Source organism: Physeter macrocephalus, chromosome 10 (assembly GCF_002837175.3).
Source record: "Physeter macrocephalus isolate SW-GA chromosome 10, ASM283717v5, whole genome shotgun sequence".
NCBI lineage: Eukaryota > Metazoa > Chordata > Mammalia > Artiodactyla > Physeteridae > Physeter > Physeter macrocephalus.
The window spans coordinates 9,578,252-9,585,118 of NC_041223.1; positions in this window are offsets into that span (position 1 = coordinate 9,578,252).

Here is a 6,867-nt window from a genome sequence, read left to right on the forward strand (position 1 = left end):
TTAGGGTTCACTCTTTATGTTGTATATCCTATGGGTCTGGACAAATGTATAATGTCATGTATCTATCATTATAATATTGTACAGAGTATTTTCACTGCCCTAAGATTCCTCTGTGTTCTATTTATCCCTCCCTCCCCTCAACCCTTGGGAATCACTGATTCTTTTACTTTCTCTATAGTTTTGCCTTTTCCAGAATGTCATATAACTGAAATCATACAGTATGTAGCCCTTTCGGATTGTCTTCTTTCACTTAGTACTGTGCATTTAAGTTTCCTCTTTGTCTTTTCATGGCTTGAAAGCGCATTTCTTTTTAGTGCCAGATAATATTTTGGCAATTGTGAATAAAAGTGCTATAAACATGTGTACAGGTTTTTCCGTGGACATAAGTTTAAAATTCATTTGGGTAAATACCAAGGAGCGTAACTGATGAATCCTATGGTAAGAGTATGTTTAGTTTTGTAAGAAGTCACCAAACTGTTTTCCAGAGTGGCTGCACCACTTTGCCTCCCCACCAGCGATGATAAGTGTTCCTGTTGTTCCACATCCTTGCCAGGCTTTGCTGTTGTCAATGTTTTGGATATTGGCCATCCTAATAGGTATGAAGAGGAGGCCAGTGTTTCCTCTTAATTACATTTTGGGCAATATTTCAGGTTCTGACTTTGGATGCTGCAGTGGGATCATCTTGAATAAAAGTGTAAGAGAACTAACTCAGACGTTCATCATTCATTTACTACTCAAATATGGTTTTGAGTGACCTGGCACTGGGGTTTCTCAGATAAAGGATGCTTTCTGTGTCCTCAAGGAGCTCACAGCCCAGTGGGGGAGAATGACCAGAATGGAGTGACAATTAGCACCTAAGGGGTATGTGGCAGGGGAGTGCTGTACTCCCGGAGGGAAGCCTCAGAAAGGGGCTATAATCCGGGAAGAGGGGAGCGGACAGGGCGGGCCTGGCAGGAGGCAGCCCAGAGCCTCTGAGGGAGGTTAGCGGCTAGAGGCTGGAGGTTACTATTTCAGGGCTGTTGGAGTTTCCGGTTCGAGGATGCAGAAGCAAGGATTCAAACGGGGAAGGGACGTGGCCGGGTTTGTTTTTCCGGAGCAAGCAGGCAGGGAACTGTAGGTGTGGAGGGTGGGATCTGCAGATCCACCGGCCCAGCGTTCCTCATCCAAATGCCTACGAAGCACTAGTCCCTGCCCTGAGAGGGCCTCTGGTCTAGCAGCAGATTATCCAAACTCTGGCTTCAGGGACAATGTAGACCTCTTCTCTTTACTCTCAGAGCTTGGCCAAGAGCTGCCGACGAGCTATTTCTAGGAGGCTGGGCTCGGGTTATTGAGTCCACTCTCCTTGACTCGCGCTCTGGTGGAGGGTCAGTGAGTCGTGGAATGGCCGTAAACAGACGTCAGAAGGGGCCCGCACGTGCTGTCACTGGCCCTGAGTCTCTGACAGATGGCGTTACCGCCCCGCCCAACGCCCGTCCCCTCCGCGTAACTGCAGAGCCCGCCCAGCACCCCCACGCGTGTCTGTGCAAAGGTCACCCGTCGGCACACAGGCATGGCGGGGAGCTTCATCCTGCTTTAGGACGGGAGATGGCCCCCACTGCCTGCTTGTTTTTCTTTTTCACACTCAAACTAGCAGCATTTACATACCATTAAGCCCAGCAATTGTGATGACTGTGCTAAAAATCCACAAAGGAGAGAAATGTCAAATCTTGCCCACAAATGCAGGATATCGGTATTTCTCAAGCTCTCCTGAAGTCAGTCGGGAAATTATACGTTGATGGGCCCTCTGAAGCCAGAGCCAAGGGCAGCAGGACCAACACAGTGAGTGCAGCCTCTGAAGGATGGGCTCTGGGCTCTGTGCTCCTGTGGCTGTGATGTGGCGTTTCCTCTACGTGAAGGCCTTTCATCCATTTAAAAACACTGAGCGCCTACTACGTGCCAGGCATTGCTGCGGGTACTGGGCATACAGTAGTGGGCAAGACACAGGCCCTGTTTTTATGGAAGTTATGTTCTATCGGGGGAAACAGGATATAAACCACTTCAATATCATATATAACATAATGTCGGCAAGCCAAAACTGCTATGAAAAATTTAAATAGCAAGGTAAGGGGCTGGTGATTGATGGGGCGGGTGTTTTAGAGACAGTGATTTGAGCTGAGGGAGTGGGGGTCCCAAGCCCAGGGACCAAGGAGGAGAGGCTGGCGTCACCAGAACAAGGCCAGGAGGCAGGGGGTTTGGGCAGGGAGCCAATTCGTCCCTGGGTTTCCCTGCAGCCACTGAGGCAGAACCTCCACGTGGGTGGGAACCAAGCCCCTCTCTGTGGCAGGTACGGATGCCATAGTCACAAACCGGGGTGTAAGACAGCAAATTTCCAACTTTGAGCCCACAGCGATAACACGAAAAGTACCTGGGGCTCCTCTAGAATCTGTGTGGCGTTAGTCGCGGTGACTTTGGGAACAAGCCTCTGGTCCAGGATCATGTCTCTGCAGAGATGTGACCCCCCCCACGAGGCGTCTTTGGCGTCTCCAGCAGCAGCAGTGAGGCTGTGGCCCCGGGCTCCTGCTGTATCCCCGGGCTCCGGCTGTATCGGCTCGCGGTCGCGCCATCTGACCACGGGGAGGGCCACTGCCACCCTAGTGTCACGGTCACACCATAAACATTACAGATCCGTGTGTTTGCTCAGAAGAATCTGTGGCATATGGCAGTAAAACGCTGTCTTCTTGCAAAACCCAGGTTATCAGGAATTTCCCCAACAGATGGAAGAAATGGGTCTTGAGGGCACGTTTCCTGATCTACGCATAGGCGCTCCACCTGGCTGGGGGCACGGGACACACCCAGCTGCTTCGCTGTGCTCCAGTGGGGCCTTGGAGCGAGGGCACGGGGCTTTCTCTGTCTCTCTGCTTTTGAGGACCTTCTGTGATTTCCGCTAGCTACCCTTATGCTGGCCGGCAGAGACCAGCTGTCTCCTTAGAGCTGACCCAAGGAGCGAGGTCCCGGTGCCCTCTGCCCTCAGATTCCCCCCAAAGCCATGGACAGGGGCAGCTTCCTGCGCTGAGACCCCACCAAGGGTTGCCCTCCACTGCTCAAAAATCACCTTCCTTCAGTCCAGACAGAATTCTAAACTCTTTTCATTGTGGTGGAAAAAACTGGCCAGTTGGTATCCTCCTAAACCTTTGTTTATACCTGGACTCAGTGGGTCTTTTTCTTCAAGTTATTGTCTCTGCCTGGCCTTACAAAAGTCTGTGTAGAAGCTCCAGGATAAGAATTGACTTCTGGGGACTTCCCTGGAGGTCCAGTGGTTAAGACTCCGCGCTTCCACGGCAGGAGACGCGGGGTTGATCCCTGGTCGGGGAACGAAGATCCCGCATGCTGCACACAGGCGAGGCCAAGAAAGAGAAAACCAAAGAATTGACTTCTGTCTTCTGGGCTGTGCCAGGATCCCCTGGAGGGACCTGGACACAATGCGTGGAGGGTGGTGGCACGACAAAGAATTGAGAAGAAAACACTTTGTTTTGCACCCTGTAGATCATCTTTGATCTTGCTGTGAATCCTTCCAGGGATGAGTGGGGCTCAAAGACACGACGAGTAAATGTAAGTCCTGTTCGCCCAGCACTTGTTGACCCCTGACTCACGATGACACAATCTCAGCAAACTGGCCGACACCTGGGTGGAAGCCGTGTTGGTGGCGGGTATGGGTGGCTTCGGGGTCCATCCCCTTTGCTCTCCGCCCTCCCGTGGACTCCTCATCGCTCTGATTCCTGGCATCCCTCACCCCTTCCCCAGAAACAGACCAACCAGCCAGACTTCAGCGAGTGGTTCTCAAAGTGTGGTCCTGAGCCACCGCGCTCACACCACCGGGAAACTTACCAGAAATGCACATACATCCTCAGGCTGCACGCCAGCCCCACTGAGTCAGAAACTCTGCGGGGGGGGCCAGCAATCTGCGTTCTACCCAGCTTTCCAGGGGATTCTGGTGCCCCCCGGAAATCTGAGAGGTGCTGCCGTAAAGGGCTGTGGCAGCATCTCCGGCTCGGCTCGCTGCCATCAGAGTCGGGCAGAGGGGAGACGGGAAGTGGTTATGCAGAACCAGGCTGAGGGAGGTCTCTCCCTCTCCATCATAGGGAGTTCTGAAAACACCCCGTGCATTCCCGCCTCACCTGCCTTTACCCTCCGTGTGTCCCCCGTTCCTTGTCGTTGGCACGTGACTGCCACAACAGAAGTTTTCAGTTCCCGAAGGAGACCCTTGGAATGAGAAGCGGTTCCCTATGCGAGCGGACTGTACAGGTGACACACAGGTCTTCCCCGTGTGCGTCCCGCAAGGTTCTGAGGCGTCATCCACTGAGTGTGGCCCGGCCATCAGTTGACAGACAAGCAAACTGCCATGTTTCGGAGCAACAGGAGGAAAACGGGTGTGGTTTGCAAAAAGGGGCATCAAGGGAACCGCCGCGCGGCCCCGGACTCACGGCCGCGGGCCCACCTCCCTCCGCCCGAGCTCGGGGTCCGCCCGGACCCAGGCCCCTCTCTGCGCCTCCCTCTCGGCTGACGTCCTGAAACGCTAAGGCCTGCAACACCTCTTTACCTTTTCAACAATTTATTTTTTTTAAAGAGGATTTTATCATTTTCCCTAGAAAACTGGGAGGAAAAACCCCAAACAACTGCCTTTATTCCCCCCTACTCTTTTATATTTTGAAATATGTTAAACTTGACAGTTGTTAAGAACAAACCAAGGTACATGAAATGTTTTCATGTGTTTTTTTTTGTTTTTCCGGTACGTGGGCCTCTCACTGCTGTGGCCTCTCCCGCTGCGGAGCACAGGCTCCGGACGCGCAGGCCCAGCGGCCATGGCTCACGGGCCCAGCCGCTCCGCGGCATGTGGGATCCTCCCGGACCGGGGCACGAACCCGCGTCCCCCGCATCGGCAGGCGGACTCTCAACCACTGCGCCCCCAGGGAAGCCCTACTGCACCTTTTTCTAATCACCTTTCCCTACACTCCCCATGCTCCCCACACCCCACACACCTCAGATCGCCATAATATCCCAATCCCCTTGCCTTCAGAGACTTGAATCTGAGATGTTCCCTGTCTCTGCACTCGGATGCCTTTTGAATAAAGTCTCTCTGCTGCAAACCTCGGCATCTCAGCGGTTGGGCTTGCTGTGCATGGGGCAAAACGAACCTGGTCCAGTAACAGAGCCAGACTCACATTCTTTTTAGATGGAATGGATGTGACTACGAAGATTATACCAGGAAGTGTCAAATTGCTTTGCCTGTAACAAGAACAAGCGATGCACTGGACCTGTACATCGATATATATGTTTTCTCACCATGGGCCCCATAATGACTCCACAGACCTACCACATCTCCCTGCACACAGGCCATAGCACCTAAAATTCTGTGTTGCAGACACTGAAGTCCTCTCTCATGGAGCAAATATGTTATCTGACCATGACAGGAGTCACAAATATTTTAGCAACCGTTTTATTAAATTATATTAACTGGCAAAGAGCAAGATGCAGAGGGCAAATAGGTTTTAGTAGGAAAATGAGGGCCTGGTAGGATAAACTTTTTGGAGGTATAAGACTTTAGAAATTTGGGAGTTTTGAGAAGAAAAACATTAAAAAAATAAATCCAGAGCAAATGTAAATAAACATAATGCTGACCCTAAAAACCTAGACTAATTTGTTAGCTTAAACAAAACCACATGAAGGTTTCCCTGGTGGCACAGCAGTTGAGAGTCCGCCTGCCAATTCAGGGGACACAGGTTCGTGCCCCAGTCCGGGAGGATCCCACGTGCCGTGGGACGGGCCCGTGAGCCATGGCCGCTGGGCCTGCGCGTCCGGAGCCTGTGCTCCGCAACGGAAGAGGCCACAACAGGGAGAGGCCCGCGTACCGCAAAAAAAAAAAAAAAAAAAAAAAAGGTGCAATGATTGTTATTGTGCAGTTATTGTTATTCTGCGCAGGTGTAACTAAGCTACGGGGGGGGGGCAGGCTCTGACGTCAAAAGGTCACCACGTGGACACTCGTGCATGCCCAGTTGGAGTGTCAGTGGTCCCAAGCAGTCTTAACCAGCTCAGCTTGAACTAGACGCAGCTGACACCAAGTTCCTGGGAAAAGACTCAGGCAAACATCTTATTGTTTCGGCCACGTGCTGCTTGGAGGACATGCAAATCTTTGGTAGCAACATTTAAAGCAACCTTGATTAGTGCAGGCAGGTTACAGGTGAAATCGATTTACCTGATGCTTACCCACGGTTGCAGAGCCACTAAACTGATTCAGTGACCTGCTCATGGAACCCAACCCGAGGTGGGAAACACTGCGTTAGGTGGTCTTTAAAGTGACTTCCTGCCACCACAGGGTCCTTGAACAAGACTCCCCCGTGTCTGAGCCTGGGGCCAAGTGAGCCGAGAAGCAGGAAGTGGCTTTCTCGGGGCTGGCTGGGAGAGCTCTGAGGACTAAGATGCTCATAGCCAGTTAGCTCTCTATGACCACACTGCATGGGAATCTTCTTCCTTTATGCCTTAGAACAAAAATTAAAAACCCAACCTACCTCAACGTAATAAAAGCCATAAATGACAAACCCACAGCCAACATCATTCTCAATGGTGAAAAACTGAAAGCATTTCCTCTAAGACCAGGGACAAGACAAGGGTGCCCACTCTTGCCACTATTATTCAACATAGTTTTGGAAGTTTTAGCCACGGCAATCAGAGAAGAAAAAGAAATAAAAGGAATCCAAACTGGAAAAGAAGAAGTAAAACTTTCACTATTTGCAGATGACATGATACTATACACAGAAAATCCTAAAGATGCCACCAGAAAACTACTAGAGCTAATCATTGAATTTGGTAAAGTAGCAGGATACAAAATTAATA